We start from the raw sequence: 19,752 nt of genomic DNA, 5'->3' as shown, positions 1-19,752 counted from the left end.
TACCACAGACGTGCTACGTGTTGTTAGGGTGGGTGCTTTCCCCTAGGTTTACAATTGTGTCTCACATTCGGCCCCCTCACCTCCCTGCCTCTGTCTCCAGAGCCGGAGCCTTGGCAGTGCACCAGCTCTGCTACACAAGAGGCTTTTCTTGGCTAGACATAAACACTGAGTGAATTATTAAATAAAGTCACCTGTGCCGAGTGGAGACAGCAGCAGAGTCCAGACTCCTCTCAGGAACTGTGGCATCTGAGACTGCAGCAGTACACTGCCGAGAGCGGAACAAGGAGAAGTTTCAATGGTTGCTGTTAATCAAAACCTTGAAATCCAGAAAGCAAAGCAGCAGCAGCACAGAGCGGGGAAGGGGACGTCTCTTCATAGCCCAGCATGACACAGGTATCTAGTTTCTGAATCCGTCTCCTGAAGATAGTTTTTCCCCACAGGCTGCGAATAGGAACCATCTCCAGCTTTAACAGGAGGCTCTGGGGAGAAGAAACATCAGCAGTTATTTGGTCTTAAACCTGGGACATGAAGATGCCAAGGCCAGAGGGGGCCCAGGAGAAGCAGAGGGGGCAGACTGGGAGGAGGAGTTCTATTAACGGCCACTGGTAAGAGGTTTTGGATCGGTGGGATTCCACCCAGGAGAGAGGCAGTTACAGTCTAATGCTCACCTGGGCAGTGATGACACGTTCCAGCCGGGATCCCGCAGTGGAGCGTGCGCTGGTGCATTTACATACACAGACACACGCATCCCCACTGACGCACAGGTGCATAGACATGCCTGAATATGCATGTGCATGAGCATGCCTGCCAGCCCGCGCACAGTCACGGACATGCACGTGCGCACACACACGCATGTGCTCGCACTACAACAGATACCGGCTGGCTTATGGAACAGGAGGTCTCATCACAGATCAACTCCAGAAGGCATTTAGCCTCCCATAAGTTAAAGCTGGGGCCCAGTGGGCTTTATTCTGACCTTCGGGCTGCCCTGGGGTCGTGGTCACCCTGGCTGTCTGGTTCCGGTGCTTCCCTGGCACCTACACTCCTCAGGGCTCTTTACACAAGTCACTCCCTGCCAACGGGAAATGGCAGAGGGCACCTCTCTCCGGCAGCCCTTGCTCCAGTTGTGCCGAGTCCCCATGTGACTGCGCTTCATTTCAGCGAACACGCTCAATCCCCTGCTCGGAGCCAGAACGGATTGAGAATTAAACACCACAGAAATCCCTGCCAGCTGCCCCGGCTGGGGCTCCTTTGATTTGCCTCCTCATCTCTGTGCAGCCCAAGTGCTGGAGAGAACGAGGTCACAGTGACGGGCGGCAGGAGGCTCAGCCGTGCCACTCCCAGACCCAGCACCCATCTGCCGTGCAGATGTCTGGCTGGAGAGTCTTGCCCGCATGCTCGGGGTTCAGCTGATCGCCATATTTGGGGTCGGGAAGGAATTTTCCTCCAGGGTAGATTGGCAGTGGCCCTGGAGGTTTTTCGCCTTCCTCCGCAGCATGGGGCAGGGGTCGCTTGCTGGTGGATTATCTGCTACTTGAAATCTTTAAATCAGGATTTGGGGACTTCAACAGCTGAGTCAAGGGAGAGAATTATTTCAGGAGTGAGTGGGTCAGCTTTTGTGGGCCTGCATCTTGCGGGAGGTCAGACTAGATGATCATAATGGTCCCTTCTGATCTTAAGTTCTATGATTCTATGACGATTGCCGGCTCTGGGAAGCGTCCCACAAATCTGGCCCTCTCCTCTGATCACAATGGTCCCTTCCGACCTTATAATCTATGAATTCCTGCCAGGCAGGGCGCTGGTCACAGCAGACCGGGGGCACAGAAGCCCTTGGGGGGGGGGAAAGAGGGGGCAGAGTGCATTCCCTCGAGCCTTGGATCTCTGCTGCTCATTTTGCACTGCTAAGGACAGGGTGGGTTGGGGGAGGCTTGTGGAGCCAGAACCACCCAGCTCCCTGAGGCACCGCCAGCACTGTGGGAAGGCACAGAGTCCCCCAGCGCAGGGGGCCAGGCTGTTTCTAAGGCTGCACCAACACCACCTGCAGCATGGGTCGCTTTCCTGCGCTCAGACAGCACTGCAGATGTGCGGGCCTGGGCTTCCGCGTGGACAATCAATGCACGGGATGTCGCCAGGGTCCAGGGTCGGCCCACAACATTTTGGCACCTGAAGCAGGGAGCTCAAATGACGCCCCCATGCCCCCTCGCTTGGGCCAAAACTTTGAAAGTTCTCAATTTTGACTTCTTCCTGTTCTACTCCTCTCATGCTGCTCGGCTGTAGTTTTTCACTTGCTGCGGCCCATGCAGTACAAGGAAGTCCCTCAGGCTCCTGCTCAAGTGGGTCCACAGTCCTGGATCATCTAGACTCGAGGAACTAAACTCAGCAGCAGCTGTTTCTTGCGCCTCCACCACACTCTTCTCTGATCTACACTTCTCTTCAGGAATGTGCCTGGTTACATCCATTGGAGATGGAGATGTGGATGCTGCAGTAGCTGCCAGGTCACCTGCACTCTGACTAACTGGAAGATCAGGCATCTCCTCACCACTCACATCCTCACTGGGGCTGGAAGGCTCATAGTGAACATGTGTGTCTATGTATCTCAGCAGAGCTCCTTCCTGCTTAGATAGAAAAGCTTCCTTTGCTTTCTTTCTTTTTCTGAATGCTGCCCCAGGGGGGCGTTTTCTTCTTTCACTCATGGCTGCTGTTCTGCGCCAGCTAGAGTGGCTCCCAACACTCAGTTGAAGGGGACAAATAAGCAGGCTGGTAGCAGGGCCGGAGTGAGGGAAGATATCAGCATCTTAAGGGCCTAACTGGCTCCTATTACTTCAGTTGGCTGCCTGTTCCCCTCAAGTGGGTTGAGGGAAGCAGCAGGAAACAGGAAGCTCCCTGACAAGCTGGTGTCAGGGCCGGCTCCAGGGGTTTGGCTGCCCCAAGCAGCCAAAAAAAAGCAGCCACGATCGCAATCTGCGGCAATTCAGCAGGAGGTCCTTCGCTCCGAACGGGAGTGCGGGACCCTCTGCCGAATTGCCGCCGAATACCTGAACGTGCCGCCCCGCTCCAGATTGCCGCCCGCAGCACCTGCTTGCTAAGCTGGTGCCTGGAGCCGGCCCTGGCTGGTGTGAATCAGTCCAGGCTCCTGGGGGTGCTCGAGAGGTACACAAGAGGCTCCATCTCCTCGGTCTCCCTGCAGCTCCTGCTGCTTTCTGTTATTGCCTCTCACCTTTTCTCCTGCCTGCCTGTTGTCTCTTGTGCCCTCCTTCCTCCAGCACAGCCCTCCACCAGCTCTGTGCATCTCGAGCAGAGAGATACCTATGCACCAGCAGCAGACACAGTTTTCTACACTCTGCGTCCAAGTGGTGCCCCCCCCTCAGTTCGCCTCATGGTAAGGCCATCCCTGCCAGGATCCCCGGCGAGCTCAGACAGCCTGCCTGGAAGCCGGCACCACCGCATCCTCGACGGTATTTTAAGCTGTGCTAGGGTGGGGACAGCAGGTGTAGGCATCCCACCCTCGTGGCAGTCACCCTTCGGGCTGCCGTGCAGATGGACAGGCTGAGGCAGGCACACGCAGACTTGGCCGAGTACAGGCTGCACCTCCATGAGCCTGGGGCCATGCCCGAGGCGCGTACAGTGGGACAGATCACAGCTGCACAGCAGCAGCCCCAGGGAGCGGTGGGCCTTGGCTTGCAGTGCATCCCGGCCAGGCTTGGATGAAGGGGTAACACCCTAGCTACCCCCCTGCCCGCATCCAGCTGCCAGTTACCCCCTCCCTGCACCCTCATCTACCCCCCCACCCAACGCAGCCCCTAGCTACCCCCTCCCTGCACCCTGAGCTACCCCCTGCCCCCACACAGCCCCTAGCTACCCCCTACCTGCACCTCATCTAGCTACCCCCTGCCTGCACCCTGAGCTACCCCCTCCCTGCACCCTGAGCTACCCCCTCCCTGCACCCTGAGCTACCCCCTGCCCTCACACAGCCCCTAGCGACCCCCTACCTGCACCCTGAGCTACACCCTGCCCCCACACAGCCCCTAGCGACCCCCTCCCTGCACCCTGAGCTACCCCTACCACCACACAGCCCCTAGCTACCTCCCTGCACCCTGAGCTACCCCCTGCCCCACACAGCCCCTAGCGACCCCTGCCTGCACCCTGAGCTACCCCTGCCTGCACCCTGAGCTACCCCTGCCCCCACACAGCCCCTAGCTACCCCCTGCCCCCCCCTGCCCCTGAGGGCTCCTCCCCTGCCCCTCTCCCTGCACCCTGAGCTACCCCCTGCCCCCACACAGCCCCTAGCTACCCTCCCTGCACCCCGCCAGCCACCCCCCCCCCTGCACCCTCATCTACCCCAAACCCAACGCAGCCTAGTTACCCCTGCCTGCACCCTGAGCTACCCCTGCCTGCATCCTGAGCTACCCCCTGCCCCCACACAGCCCCTAGCTACCCCCTGCCTGCACCCTGAGCTACCCCCTGCCCACACACAGCCCCTAGCTACTCCCTCCCTGCACCCTGAGCTACCCCTGCCCTCACACAGCCCCTAGCTACCCCTGCCTCATCTACCCCCCCAAACGCAGCTAGTTACCCCCCTCCTGCACCCTGAGCTACCCCCTGCCCCCACACAGCCCCTAGCTACCCCTACCTGCACCCTGAGCTACCCCTGCCCCCACACAGCCCCTAGCGACCCTCCTGCACCCTGAGCTACCCCTCCCCACAGCCCCTAGCTACCCTCCCTGCACCATGAGCTACCCCTGCCCTCACACAGCCCCTAGCTACCCCCTCCCTGCACCCTGAGCTACCCCCTGCCCTCACACAGCCCCTAGCTACCCCCCTGCCCGCACCCAGCTGCCAGTTACCCCCTTCCCTGCACCCTCATCTACCCCCATGCCCAACGCAGCCCCTAGTTACCCCCTCCTGCACCCTGAGCTACCCTCTGCCCCCACACAGGCCCTAGCTACCTCCCTGCACCCTGAGCTACCCCCTGCCCCCACACAGCCCCTAGTTACCCCTCCCTGCACCCTGAGCTACCCCCACGCCCAACGCAGCCCCTAGTTACCCCTCCTGCACCCTGAGCTACCCCTGCCCCCACACAGCCCCTAGCTACCCTCTCCCTTCACCCTGAGCTACCCCCGCCGGCACACAGCCCCTAGCTACCCCTCCCTGCACCCTCATCTACCCCCCCACCCAACGCAGCCCCTAGTTACCCCCTCCCTGCACCTCATCTACCCCCACCCAACGCAGCCCCTAGCTACCCCCTCCTGCACCCTGAGCTACCCCCTGCCCCCACACAGCCCCTAGCGACTCCTCCCTGCACCCTGAGCTACCCCCTGCCTGCACACAGCCCCTAGCGACCCCCTCCCTGTACCCTGAGCTACACCTCCCTGCATCCTGAGCTACCCCTGCCACAGCCCCCCCTAGCACCCCTCCTGCACCCTCATCTACCCCCACCCAACACAGCCCCTAGTTACCCCTCCCTGCACCCTGAGCTACCCCTGCCCTCACACAGCCCCTAGCGACCCCTACCTGCACCTGCCTGCTGCACCCTCATCTACCCCCCCCTATACCCCCTCCCTGCACCCTGAGCACCCCCTGCCAGCACACAGCCCCTAGCTACCCCCTGCCCTCACACAGCCCTTAGCTACCTCCTACCTGCACCCTGAGCTACCTCCTGCCTGCACACAGCCCCTAGCGACCCCCATCTGCATCCTGAGCTACCCCCTGCCGGCACACAGCCCCCAGCTACCTCGTACCTGCACCCTAACCTACCCCCTGCCTGCACACAGCCCCTAGCTACCCCCTCCCTGCACCCTGAGCTACCCCCTGCCCCCACACAGCCCTTTTGTGGTGGTGATGTTACTTGTTTCCATGAGCTCGTATCAGACAGGATGGTGGCCAGGTGGCTACTGGCGATAGATTCACTACGCACAGTTCCCAAAAACGACGCTGGAGTGGCCAGAGTGCACCCCACAGGCCTAGCCCAGCCCACTGATTTGTACAAGGTGGTTCACGGGCCCCCTGACCTGGGAAGGAGAGTCTGTAAGGGCTACAGGCCCCAGATACCCTGATCTGAACACCGGTCCCGGGTCCAAGTGTCTGCCTGCAGAGAGGCCCGCAGCTCTGACCTCTTCCATTTTAGTTAAGTCAGGTGCAGCTGGCAGGCCCTTTTAGGTACGTGAAAACCCCAGTTCTTACCCAGGGCTCCAGAGAACGAGCTTGTCCTCCTCTCACAGGGAGCTCCACCGAGAGCCAGCTCCCCAGCCAGCCCCCCGGCCAGCCCCGACGTGGCAGCAAGAGTGCGCAGAGAGAAGAGACCCTCCTGACGTCAGACCTAACACCGGGGGTGTGGCTCTGGTACCATGACAAACAGGTGAAAATTCAGCCACCTGTTTGCCTGGCCATGCAGGGCCAGTCATGGAGCGACAGGAGTGCTCCGCAGGAGAGAGCGGCGCCTCCCTCCCCATCACTCCGTTGTTTTCTAGAGACGTTTAATCTTTGCTGTTCACCTTTGCAGCCCTTGTGAGAGCAGCGAATGCTCAGGGAGCTTCCTGCGGTCAGGGAGCAATGTGAGGTTGCTAGTCCTTTTGGAGTTCCAGTGTTCTGGACTCTCCCTCTGTTTGGCTGCATGTTCCTCCCCCTTTCTGCTTTGGCAGGGCTCCTGGGGACAGCGGGATTAGCAGAGGGTTCACTCTGGCCCCTCCAGTCCGGTTCAGGTTTCCTGCAGGTGTTGCTGCCAGAAGGACAACTTCCGCTTTCACTCAGCAAGCGGAAATTAGATCAGTGGATTTCACGGCACTGGTAAAGCACAACAAATGGGACCTTTATCTCTGCCAAAGCTCAGACAGCACGACTGAGATAAAGACCAGAGCGCAGAGAAACACATGCAGACTCTAGGAATAGGCACAATGAAGAGAATATTAACTATTCCCACACCCCAGCCTAGGGCACAGACCCAGCATCATGTGATGTTACCCAGACGTCCCTGGGACTGCTGCACAGATCCTCACTCTGTTACTCGGAAGGTCCCGGAAACAGCCCTACATTCCCTGTGTAGCCGACTGAATAATTTGTCATGGGGTATATCAGGGGTTTACGCGCTGCTGGGTGGCTGCATCCGAGGGTTAGCTCTGCCTGGTCTGATGCCCTCTTCCTTCGGTCGCTGGCATCACCACCCCTCCTGTTCTCTAGGAGTCACAGCACTTACTCTTCATGGCTTGGGCCTCTGGTTTTCCTCTTCTGGGGGTAACAAGATCTCACCGGCACCCTGTCCGGGTGCCATTCCAGGCTGTCTTCAAATCAACACTGCCCCTTTCCCAGGGGCTAGTATGGGAACCCAGACCCACCCACTGCTCCGGATGCCAGCCCAGGGACCCTACAATCAGCAGTCTAGGTCTGCACCATCTCAATTTTCGCTGCTGTTTCCCTGAGCTTCTTCCGACTCCACCTCTGCTGGCTTTCTCCTCCACCACCCCTCAGAGTCAGGGTCCCAGGACTTCTGCTCCACCCCAGGGTTTCCTCCTCCTCTCCTCACTAGGTCCAGAGAGTGACTGCAGTCCTCCACACCGCTGCCATCTCTTCCTGGCTTTACACAAGTGCTGCCTACGCCTGCCCAGATGGGCTCCAACACCGTAACACTTACAACTGCCTTCACCAAACAAGGACACTCCAGCAGAGACGTTAATCACATCATGGAATGGGCCACCTAAATACCCAGAGAGAACCTGCTTCAATACAGAAATAACCCCCCTCTGACCATACACCCAGCTGTCACCTACCACCCCAGGCTGGAACCCATATCGGGTATCATGAAGCAATTACAACCCATCCTCGATGGGGACCACGTCCTGAAAGAAATCTTTCCTGAAGCCCCTCTTCTGGCCCTCAAACACCAGACCAGGACACACCGACTCAAAAGCAGCCCCAGACCCTGACAGAACAGGTGCAAAAGCTGCAGACATAACACTCCCCCTCCACCCTGCAACACACCTTTCGAGAGCCATGTGTCCTACACATGCCTATCACAACATGTGGTGTACCTCATCCAGTGCATTAATTGCCCCAACAACTCCTCTGTGGGTGAAACCAGACGATTGCTGCGCTCACAATGGAACTCACACAGGAAAATGACAAAAGACAAAACCACCTTGTCACCTGTGGGTGGACACTTCTCACAAAGCGATCACTCCATATCTGACCTCTCAGTCCTCATCCTCAAAAGAAACCTGCACAACACCTTCAAAAGACGACCCTGGGAGATTAAATTCATATCTCTGCTAGAAGCTAAAAATCACAGACCAAACAGACACTAGATTTGTGCTTTATTACAACAATCTATAACACCACCCCCACCCCCACCCTGGTTTGAGGTGTTAACGGGCCACTTAATATTATTTCAAGGGACCATTCCAGGTGAATTACTTTGTGCTTTTTGTGTGTGTGTGTCTCTAAGTTCAGTGTGAGCCCAGGGAAAGGGGCCAGGCGCAGCTCTCCAATACAGGGAGGGATGATCTCTCAGCAGACTGGGATTGGTTACTTCGCTATAGATCAGGGGTTCTCACACTGTGGGTTGGGACCCCACTTTAATGGGGTTGCCAGGGCCAGCGTTAGACTCGCTGGGACCCGGGGCTGAAGCTGAAGCCTGAGCTCCGTTGCCCTGGGTTGAAGCCCAAGCCCGAGGCAGCAGGGCTCAGGCTCCGCCGCCCCCTGCCACCTGCTCTCTCTTTTATTAGAGACAGGAAAAGGAGAAAAGACAAAGCCTTTGAAATGTTCCTTGTTAAGTAAGGCTTTTATTTTAACAATATCCTGTGACAAAGTTCTCCTCTGCCTCGGCGGGTCCTGCGCTTTCTGGTGGATTTGCTCACCTCAGAGGTTCACAGCAGCCCTCAGTTTGGCCGCTTCTGCTAGAGGCTCAAACCTGCTGTTCACTCAGCTAATCTCATCACTGGCCAGCCTGGGGGAAAGGGAGAACAATCCCCGCAGTCTGTGTCCCACCTAGCGGGTTGGGGACAGGCCAGATCCCTTTCCAAATTAGACCTTCCCCTCTGGAGTGTCTCACAGACCAGGTCAACTCCTCCTGTGTCCGATCAGGAGTTGGGGGGATGGAGGGAACCCGGGCCCACCCTCTACACCGGGTTCCAGCCCAGGGCCCTGTGGATAGCAGCAGTCTACAACGTCCCCTGTATCAGCTGCGTGACAGCAACAACTCCCTGGGCCGCTTCCCCACGGCCTTTCCCCAGCACCTTCCTTATCCTCAGCGCAGGATCTTCTGCCTGAAGCCTGATCACGCTTGCACTCTTCGGTCCCCAGCAGCTTCTCACTCCCTGCTCCTTGTGCGCCCCCCCCCCAACTGATGGGAGGGCCTTTTAAACCAGGTGTCCTGATTAGCCTGCCTGCCAGACTTGAGTCTAGAAAGTTCTTAATTGGCTCCAGATGTCTTAATGCGCTTGCCTGTCTTAATTGGTTCTAGCAGGTTCCGGATTGCTCTAGGGCAGAGGTTCTCAAACGGGGGGTCAGGACCCCTCAGGGGGTCACGAGGTTATTACATGGGGGGTTGTGAGCTGTCAGCCTCCATCCCAAACCCCACTTTGCCTCCAGCATTTATAATGATGTTAAATATATAAAATGTGTTTTTAATTTATGGGGGGGGGGTCACACTCAGAGGTTTGCTGTGTGGAAGGGGGCACCAGGACAAAAGTTTGAGAGCCACTGCTCTATGGCAGCCCCTGCTCCGGTCACTCAGGGAACAGGAAACTGTCCATCCAGTGGCCAGTGTATTTGCCCTCGACCAGAGTCCTGCACCCCACTGGTCTGGGTCTGTCACAATCTCTATTGCTTTTAGCTGCAGAGCTCATGTAGGGGAAACCCTCTGCCTGACCAGCCTTTCAAATGATATTACATCGAATTTTAACTGTCCTCTGCTGGAGCGGGTAGAAAAGGTTAGTTGAGCTGGAGCTGGAGTCCAGTGCTTTTTTCTTCCAAATTCAACAAGACCAACACACGCAAGAGTGGAGAGAAAAGACTGAAAATGCAGCCTCACCGCCGGAGAGACACAGGCCAAGCACACGGTCTGTGATCTGGCAAACTTGGCCCAGCAGTGGGCTGTGTAAGGGGCAGCTTTTAGCCGTCTTTCTGGTGAAGGGCTTGCAGCAGTGTTGCAGAAGATGGAGTTGTCTTGGCGGCTAAGCCAGACTCCTGCTAAACAGAGGCAAGAGGAGAAATAAGGAAGGAGAATGACACACACAGGAGCGGGTGACAGCCTAAGTCCCCTGGCGGTGCAGCAGGCTAGCACGGGCCATGGAGGCAGGGAGATGTGCCTCTCCCCCAGCCCCAGAGCTGTCACAGCTGGGGAGAGGTGCCTCACCCCAGGTACTGTGGCGAGAGAGGGCGGGGTGCAGCCTCTCTCCCCGCTGCAGCCCCAGGGCAGCCTGCATCCCAAACCCCTCAGCCCCACCCCAGAGCCTGCACGCCCAGCAAGAGCCCTCAGCTCCCAATGCCTCAGCCCTCTGCCCCGGCCCTGAGCCTCCTCCTGCACCCCCAAAACCCTCATCCCCACCCCCACCCCACTGCCCAACCCCCACCAAGAGCCCTCACCCCACTCCAACCTCTGCCCTGGCCCTGAGCCACCTCCTGCATCCCAAACCCTCAGCCCCACCCCACCCCACTGCCCAACCCCGCCAAGAGCCCTCACCCCCTCACACTCCAACCTCTGCTCCAGCCCTGAGCCCCTCCTGCACCCCAAAACCCTCAGCCCCCCCCCACTGCCTAACCCCCCCCAAGAGCCCTAACCCCCCTGCACTCCAACCCTCTGCCCCGGCCCTGAGCCTCCTCCTGCATCCCAAACCCCTCAGCCCCACCCCAGAGCCTGCACGCCCAGCAAGAGCCCTCAGCTCCCAATGCCCCAGCCCTGAGCCTCCTCCAGCAACCCCCAAACCCGCATCCCAGGCCCCACCCCACTGCCCAACCCCACCAAGAGCCCTCACCCCCGCATTCCAACCCTGTGCCCCAGCCCTGAGCCTCCTCCTGCACCACCAAAACCCTCATCCCCACCCCACCCCACTGCCCAACCCCACCAAGAGCCCTCACCCCCACACTCCAACCTCTGCCCCGGCCCTGAGCCTCCTCCTGCATCCCAAACCCCTCAGCCCCACCCCAGAGCCTGCACGCCCAGCAAGAGCCCTCAGCTCCCAATGCCCCAGCCCTGAGCCTCCTCCTGCACCCCCAAAACCCTCATCCCTGGCCCGACCCCACTGCCCAACCCCCACCAAGAGCCCTCACCCCCCGCATTCCAACCCTGTGCCCCAGCCCTGAGCCTCCTCCTGCACCACCAAAACCCTCATCCCCACCCCCACCCCACTGCCCAACCCCACCAAGAGCCCTCACCCCCCCACACACTCCAACCCTCTGCCCCAGCCCTGAGCCACCTCCTGCACCCCAAACCCCTCAGCCCCACCCCACTGCCCAACCCCCACCACACATCACATAAAATTCATTCCACACATGGACATAAGAAATTAGAGGGAACACTGCCAGCAGGGGCCTAAGGCTCGTGTCCCAGGTGCTGGTCAGGATTTAGCTGAAGCTGATGAATGTGGCAATGTCATCAGTTCCCTCTGCCTGGCCCAGTGTGGTCAGGGTCCCTTTCAGGGGCAGGACAATGAAGGTCTGGGAGTCTCCTGGGAAATCCCAGGGTCCCATGATGGTAAAGCATGTGCCCTCCAGTCCACACATCCCACTGCTGCCACATGACCAGCATCCTAGAACAGGTGGCAGCCTCATCCCTTTAAAAGTAACTAACCAAAACCCATGTGGGTGATTTCATCTGCAAACATTCCCTCCCTCTTTCAGCTCACTGGCATGGCAACCCCTGTCTCTGCAGGAGCCTTGCAGTCCCCTTGTCACGCTTCCTCAAGTTAAACAACCCACTTTGGACCAGTCTGTCTGTCTCCCACTTTTGCTGACTTTCATAAACAGTAACAGGCTAGTTGGACTTCTGTTACCATGGACAATGCAGAGTACAGAGCTCTGCACAACAGGAGAAAAAACATCTCGGGCCCTATTCTTGCTGCTTTATGATGAATAAAGGCGGCCTGAAAGGTCAAGGTTTTCTCCTCCTTATTTCATACGTTAGACACCCTGGCCTTGCCTGCCCCTCCTTTTCCTGGGGGACTGCCCAGATGACTGAACGAGGTCTGGTATGGCAGCAGGGGCTCCGTGGCAGTGAAGCCAGAGAAACGGAGGAGGAAAGAGGGGGTTGCTCATTTATAACATTGCTGTTTGTATTTGTTTTTGCTAACACGTGTTTCACTCAAGGCCCAGCAAACAGTTCGAAGGCCAGGTCCCAAATTCACCCTGTACAGCAGGGGTTCTCAAACTGGGGGTCGGGACCCGTCGGGGTTGTTAGGTTATTACATGGGGGGTCGTGAGCTGTCAATCTCCACCCCAAACCTCACTTTGCCTCCAGCACTTGTAATGGTGTTAAATATATAAAAAAGTGTTTTTAATTTATAAGGGGGGTCACACTCAGAGACTTGCTGTGTGAAAGGGGTCACTAGTACAAAAGTTTGAGACTCACTGTTGTACAGTCACCTTTAAGGACAGTTATTATTGAATTGCAATAATGCCTAAGAGCCCCCATCATGGGTCAGGACCCCATTGTGCGGGTGCTGTACAAACAAGATCTTACTTGGAAATATCCTGCTGAAGATTTCAAACGGATCACATTGTCCAGTAGAATTTGCTGTGGCTGGATCTCACACTTAGACAGATGTTACGGGCTTAAATTCATCTGGGTAACTGAAGTGTGATGCACAGACATCTTTAATGTTGAGCTGCAGCCCACAGGAACTACAGATTCCACCTCGCAATGCTCTATCTTCTTCTGAACAGCACGTTGGGACCAATTTTCACAAACTCTGCCCCAGTATTTAAGTTGGGGACCACTGCAATCTGCACTTGGAAAAAATGCAGGACAATGTACTCATATCGTGTGAGGATAATGAACTAATTTCCAATCCATTAGCAGCTATGGAGGATGTTAAATAGCATCTACGAGGGATAATAATTTCCCAATCAGCTGGCCTAGAAAACTTGTAGCAAGAGTCCTACAAGAGTTGACTGAGATCATCTCTGGCCTCTGATGTTAATTTATAATAAAACTTGGAATACTGGGGAAACTCCAAAAGACTGGAAGAGTGCGAATGTTGGGCCAATATTCAAAAAGAGCAAGTGGGATGACATGGGTAACTATAGGCCAGTTAACCTGACATCAATCCTGGGCAAAATGGAAACACTACTTACTCCTGACAGAATTCTGTACCCCTGGGGCGGGGGGAGGGGGGGGCGAGGGGTGCAGAATTCATATGGCCCACATATTTCTGTGCTCCCCCTGTGCAGAAAAATGCAAAAAGTCTGCTGGGGCACATGAGCCTCTTCCTCAGCAGCCCAGGCAGCGTGTCTGTTCCAGCATGCCTGGAGCAGCCTCAGAGATGGAGGAGCGGGGCACTGAGCGTGCAATCCTGCGTGGTTGATCACCATGGGGGGTGGGGGGGTGCCCCGCTGGCATAAGTGCGTTCCAACAAGTGAGAGAGAGACAGAGAGAGAGAGAGAGAGAGAGAGAGAATCTGCTCCTCTCGCTTGCAACTGCAGCTCACTGGCATGGAAGGGTAGGGCATTTTATTATACACAAGGCAGGTATGGAGGCAGAAATGTAGCAGCCTGCCTGTGTAGTAACATTGTTAATGTTCCTATTGTTAGTTAACTGTTCCCCATTCTCAGTCAATTCCCGCAAGAGCATAAAACCTGTGAAAGTTTTAAAAGCAGCAAAGAGTCTTGTGGCACCTTATAGACTAACAGACGTTTTGAAGTATGAGCTTTCGTGGGTGAATACCCACTTCGTCGGATGCATGTGTGTGTCGGTATTCACCCACAAAAGCTCATGCTCCAAAACGTCTGTTAGTCTATAAGGTGCCACAGGATTCTTTGCTGCTTTTACAGATCCAGACTAACACGGCTCCCCTCTGATACTTGAAAGTTTTAAGGCTCCTACATTGCCAGAATAATGTAAAGGAGCCTTATTATAAATGACAGGAAGGAAGGGAAGCCTGAACTAGGAAGATCTCTTTCACTTTTTTCCTGTGCCAAAGTGGCACAATGTGGTTAGATTACAGCTCAGGATTTATTTTACTTACCCATTTAAAAAAAAAAAAAGGACTGAGAGCAAATAAAACATCCAAGAATTCAATAAAATGTCAGAACAATCAGAACTAAGCACTTCCCAAAGTACCCAACGAGGTCCAGGATGATGATTAGCAAAACTGTATGACTCGGGTGAAAGTCTGAGCAATTTTAAATAACATTACACTTTTTTCTTTTGGTTGGCTGTCTGGTGTTCTGTAATGTAATTTAAATGAAAATACAGCATTATAACTGGAATGCAGGGTATCAGTTACAAAGTGTTTGTAACTTAACTTTCATGTGTTTAGGAAATCATAGAAGATTAGGGTTGGAAGAGACCTCAGGAGGTATCTAATCCAATCCCCTGCTCAAAGCAGGACCAACACCAACTAAATCATCCCAGCCAAGGCTTTGTCAGGCCAGGCCTTAAAAACCTCTAAGGACGGAGATTCTACCACCTTCCTAGGTAACCCATTCCAGTGTTTCACCACCCTCCTAGTGAAATAGTGTTTCCTAATATCCAGCCTAGACCTCCCCCACTGCAACTTGAGACCATTGCTCCTTGTTCTGTCATTTGGTACCACTGAGAACAGCCGAGCTCTATCCTCTCTGGAACCCCACTTCAGGTAGTTGAAGGCTGCTATCAAATCCCCCCTCATTCTTCTCTTCTGCAGACTAAACAGGCCAAGTTCCCTCAGCCTCTCCTCATAAGTCATGTGCTCCAGCCCCCTAATCATTTTTGTTGCCCTCTGCTGGACTCTCTCCAATTTGTCCACATCTCTTCTGTAGTGGGGGGACCAAAACTGGACACAATACTCCAGGTGTGGCCTCACCAGTGCCGAATAGAGGGGCATAATCACTTCCCTCAATCTGCTGGCAATGCTCTTATTAAAGCAGACCAATACGCTGTTGGCCTTCTTGGCAACAAGGGCACACTGCTGACTCATATCCAGCTTCTCGTCCACTGTAACCCCCAGGTCCTTTTCTGCAGAACTGCTGCTTAGCCAGTCAGTCCCCAGCCTGTAACAGTGCATGGGATTCTTCCGACCTAAGTGCAAGACTCTGCACTTGTCCTTGTTGAACCTCATCAGATTTCTTTTGGCCCAATCCTCCAATTTGTCTAGGTCCCTCTGTATCCTATCCTTACCTTCCAATGTATCTACCACTCCTCCCAGTTTAGTGTCATCTGCAAACTTGCTGAGGGTGCAATTCATCCCATCATCCAGATCATTGATAAAGATGTTGAACAAAACCGGCCTCTGGACCGACCGTTGGGGTACTCCACTTGATACCAGCTGCCAACTAGACATCGAGCCGTTGATCACTACCCGTTGAGCCCGACAATCTAGAGAGGGGTGCCGGAGCATGAGGCCGATGGCAACTGGGATAGATTACAGCATGGATTAAACCAACTCTCCTTCTTTGAGAGAGTAACAGATTTTGCATGAAGAATTACTGGTTAAATTGGAAAAGATGGAGGAAAATCCAGAGGTGGATAAGATTCAATCTATTTATTGCTGACCTGGGAACCAAGATTTGGATGACCTTGTAAACTGGAGTATTAGTAACAGGATGAAATTCAATAGTGAGAAGTGTAAAGTTATGCATTTAGGGATGTCTAACAAGAACTTTAGTTATGGAGGAGGAGAAGGACCTAGGAGTCCTGGTTGATCGCAAGATGACTATGAGTAGGCAATGTGATGGTATTTCTAGTAGGGATAAGGAGGTGCTAGTCAGACCTCATTTGGAGTATTGTGTGCAGTTTTGGTCTCCCATGTTTAAGAAGGATGAATTCAAACTAGAACAGGTACAAAGAAGGGCCACTAGAATGATCCGAGGAATGGAAGGCCTTGGAGACTTGAGGAGCTCGGTTTGTTTTCCTTAACCAAAAGAAGGATGAGAGGAGATATGATTACACTCTTTAAATATATCAGAGGGATAAATACCAGGAAGGAGAAGAATTATTTCAGCTCAGTGCTAATGGATATAAACTGTCAGTCAGGAAATTCAGGCTTGAAATTGTTTCTAACCATCAGAAACAGTGGGGCGAAGGACCTCCACGACTTTAAGATTAAGCTAGATAAGTTTATGGAGGGGATGGTATGATAGGATAACGGGCTTAGTCAATAGGTCAATTATGTGCCTGGTATGATGTAACTTTTTCCAGAGGGTTTGGCTGGAGAGTCTTGCCCGCATGCTCGGGGTTCAGCTGACCGCCATATTTGGGGTCGGGAAGGAATTTTCCTCCAGGGAAGATTGGCTATGGCCCTGGAGGTTTTTCGCCTTCTTCTGAAGCATGGGGCAGGGTTCACTTGCTAAGGAGTGGGTGGATATGTGGCCTGCATCTTGCAGGAGGTCAGACTAGATGATCATAATGGTCCCTTCTGATCTTGAATTCTATGATTCTATGATTCTATGAAAGTCAGGCATCCTAGTCAGCATTTTGGCACCTAAGAGACCAAATTCCCAGAGGTGCGGAGCCCCCAGAACCCCCATTGACATTCAGAGGTGTTGAGCACCTACAGCTCCCAGTGCCAGCCAGTCGGGGCTCCCAGTGCTCTGAACCTCTGCCAGTCGGGACACTGATTTTGGTGCCTGACCATGGATTTGGATGCCTGACGGTAAACACCCACGTTAGCAAACGCTGGGCTTGGCCACTGAGCGTTGGATGGCCCGTCTGTATCAATGGCAAGATAGGAATTAAAGCTCTAGTAAAATAGAATGACTTGGCCCATTGCTTCTAGTGCTGTTTGTACAGCAAGAGTGGCCCAAGATACAGTAACACACATGTTCTGTAGCACCACAAACACACAACTGCTCTTAAAGGAGCATCCCAACATCACCAGACTGAGGGCCACATTGGCTATGCGTGATGTGTAATCACAGGATCGGGCAGCTGCCCTCATCTGTAACACAGAGGTGCAGGCTGTGGGAAGTACGAGCGAGGGCCAGGCTGGCCAGACCACGATGGAGGATCACATGCTTGGATCTCAAGTATCAGAGGGGAGCCGTGTTAGTCTGGATCTGTAAAAGCAGCAAAGAGTCCTGTGGCCCCTTATAGACGAACAGACGTATTGGAGCATGAGCTTTCGTGGGTGAATACCCACTTCTTCGGATGCAAGAAGTGGGTATTCATCCGAAGAAGTGGATATTCACCCACGAAAGCTCATGCTGCAAAACGTCTGTTAGTCTATAAGGTGCCACAGGATTCTTTGATGCTTGGATCTGTAGTTTACACCAACTATAGGCCATGCTGTGGAGTTCTTAGGGTCAGACATGGCTCAAACAGCTCTCAGTTAGCTGCTGGATGTTTGCGTTATATTGTGTTACCTGAAAGACTCCCGCTATGAGATCAACAGCGGTTCCAGGAAGTGAAGGTTCCTGCCCTCGTGCAGGTATCAGGTGGTAGCCGTGTTAGTCTGTACCCACAAAAACAAGGAGGAGTCCGGTGGCACCTTAAAGACTAACAGATTTATCTGCCCTAGTGCAGGGAAGCCCTGTGTTTGTGGAGTTCAGGATCATTGCACTGGGAAAGAGTAAAATTCTGTTGACTCAAACCTGAATGGCTAAGAGTCGTCTTTTGCTACCAAGCAGTTGTAATGCAAAGGTCAGCTCCCATGCAAGCCACTCCGTTATGCAAACAGTTTTTCTCCCAGATGAAAGGAGCTGCTCTTGCCCAGCCTTTTGGAGGAGAGAGGTGTAATCCAAAGGCAGACAGACCGCCTTGTGTATCTATCTTATATATCCATTGTATCCGAGCGCCTCACCATCTCTCCCGACTTTACCTGCAGCACCCCAGGGAGGCAGGGAAGTGCTGTTGTCTCCATTGTACAGATGGGGAACTGAAGCTCAGAGAGTAAGAACACGGAGCGTATGGTGGAGTTGGGAGTTTAACCTGGGTCTCTGGAGTCTCAGGTCAGCAGCCTGAGCACCATCCTTCCTCCCAGTGTCACAAACTGAGCAGTGTTTGGTCTGGGAAATATTCAGATGGGAGAACTAGAAGGCAAAACCCAGCTGCTACAGGTCACAGAGCCATCTGGATCATTTGATAAACGGAGTGCAAGCAAACATGCATTTGAATGTAGCTAAACAGAAATGCATACACCTCGAAACAAAGAACACAGGCCATGGGGGACTGGATCCTGGGAGGCAGGGACCCCAAAGAACCGGTGCTCCTGGTGGATAGTCAGCTGAACATTAGCTCTTTTGGCCACAGCATCTGTGCTCAGAGCTCGTGTGATCCTTGGAAGCATGAACAGGGGAATCTCAAGAAGGAGCAGAGAGGTTATTGTAATCTCTGCATTTGGCACTGGGGTGACCCTGGCTGGAATCAGTGTCCACCTGAGCACACCGTCATGGCCAGGAGTGCCTCTGCTATGCCCTGCCCATTTTCCCTTTCCCCAGAGTCCATGGTCTCTTTCAGTCACAGCCCTGCGCAGGGTCCGGGCATTTAATAAATGAACAAAGTTCTCAAACAAACACAAAACTGTCTATTTTCTCTTCCCCTGGCTCCAGCGACCTGCTGCACCTCCCTCACTGAACATAAGAATGGCTGTATCGGGTCAGACCAAAGGTCCATCTAGCCCAGTATCTGTCTACCGACAGTGGCCAATGCCAGGTGCCCCAGAGGGAGTGAACCTAACAGGCAATGATCAAGTGATCTCTCTCCTGCCATCCATCTCCATCCTCTGACAAACAGAGGCTAGGGACACCATTCTTAAACCCATCCTGGCTAATAGCCATTTATGGACTTAGCCACCATGAATTTATCCAGTCCCCTTTTAAACATTGTTATAGCCCTAGCCTTCACAACCTCCTCAGGTAAGGAGTTCCACAAGTTGACTGTACGCTGCATGAAGAAGAACTTCCTTTTATTTGTTTTAAACCTGCTGCCTATTAATTTCATTTGGTGACCCCTAGTTCTTGTATTATGGGAATAAGTAAATAACTTTTCCTTATCCACTTTCTCAACATCACTCATGATTTTATATACCTCTATCATGTCCCCCCTTAGTCTTCTCTTTTCCAAGCTGAAGAGTCCTAGCCTCTTTAATCTTTCCTTGTATGGGACCCTCTCTAAACCCCTAATCATTTTAGTTGCCCTTTTCTGAACCTTTTCTAGTGCTAGAATATCTTTTTGAGGTGAGAGACCACATCTGTACACAGTATTCGAGATGTGGGCGTACCATGGATTTATATAAGGGCAATAATATATTCTCAGTCTTATTCTCTATCCCCTTTTTAATGATTCCTAACATCCTGTTTGCTTTTTTGACCGCCTCTGCACACTGCGTGGACATCTTCAGAGAACTATCCACGATGACGCCAAGATCTTTTTCCTGACTCGTTGTAGCTAAATTAGCCCCCATCATGTTGTATGTATAGTTGGGGTTATTTTTTCCAATGTGCATTACTTTACATTTATCCACATTAAATTTCATTTGCCATTTTGTTGCCCAATCACTTAGTTTTGTGAGATCTTTTTGAAGTTCTTCACAATCTGCTTTGGTCTTAACTATCTTGAGAAGTTTAGTATCATCTGCAAACTTTGCCACCTCACTGTTTACCCCTTTCTCCAGATCATTTATGAATAAA

At 53.7% G+C, this 19,752-nt stretch overlaps 1 long non-coding RNA gene across 8 annotated transcripts in view; it reads right to left on the bottom strand.

Annotated features, from left to right (window-relative positions):
- Positions 1-19,752, bottom strand: part of LOC120408592 — a 44,276-nt gene that overhangs the window by 4,967 nt on the left and 19,557 nt on the right. For 5 of the 8 annotated variants that reach the window (XR_005600809.1, XR_005600803.1, XR_005600806.1 and 2 more), the window contains 3 exons: positions 12,668-12,930; positions 10,022-10,179; positions 192-479 (listed from right to left, as the gene is read on the bottom strand). This is a non-coding gene — a long non-coding RNA (uncharacterized LOC120408592). The remainder of the gene's footprint in view (positions 1-191; positions 480-10,021; positions 10,180-12,667; positions 12,931-19,752) is intronic. The other 3 variants (XR_005600805.1, XR_005600807.1, XR_005600810.1) reach the window with 3 other exon arrangements.

The sequence above is a fragment of the Mauremys reevesii genome, linkage group 6 (assembly GCF_016161935.1).
Source record: "Mauremys reevesii isolate NIE-2019 linkage group 6, ASM1616193v1, whole genome shotgun sequence".
Lineage (NCBI taxonomy): Eukaryota > Metazoa > Chordata > Testudines > Geoemydidae > Mauremys > Mauremys reevesii.
Note: the sequence above shows the minus strand (reverse complement) of the source record. Positions and strands in the feature narration are given on the sequence as shown.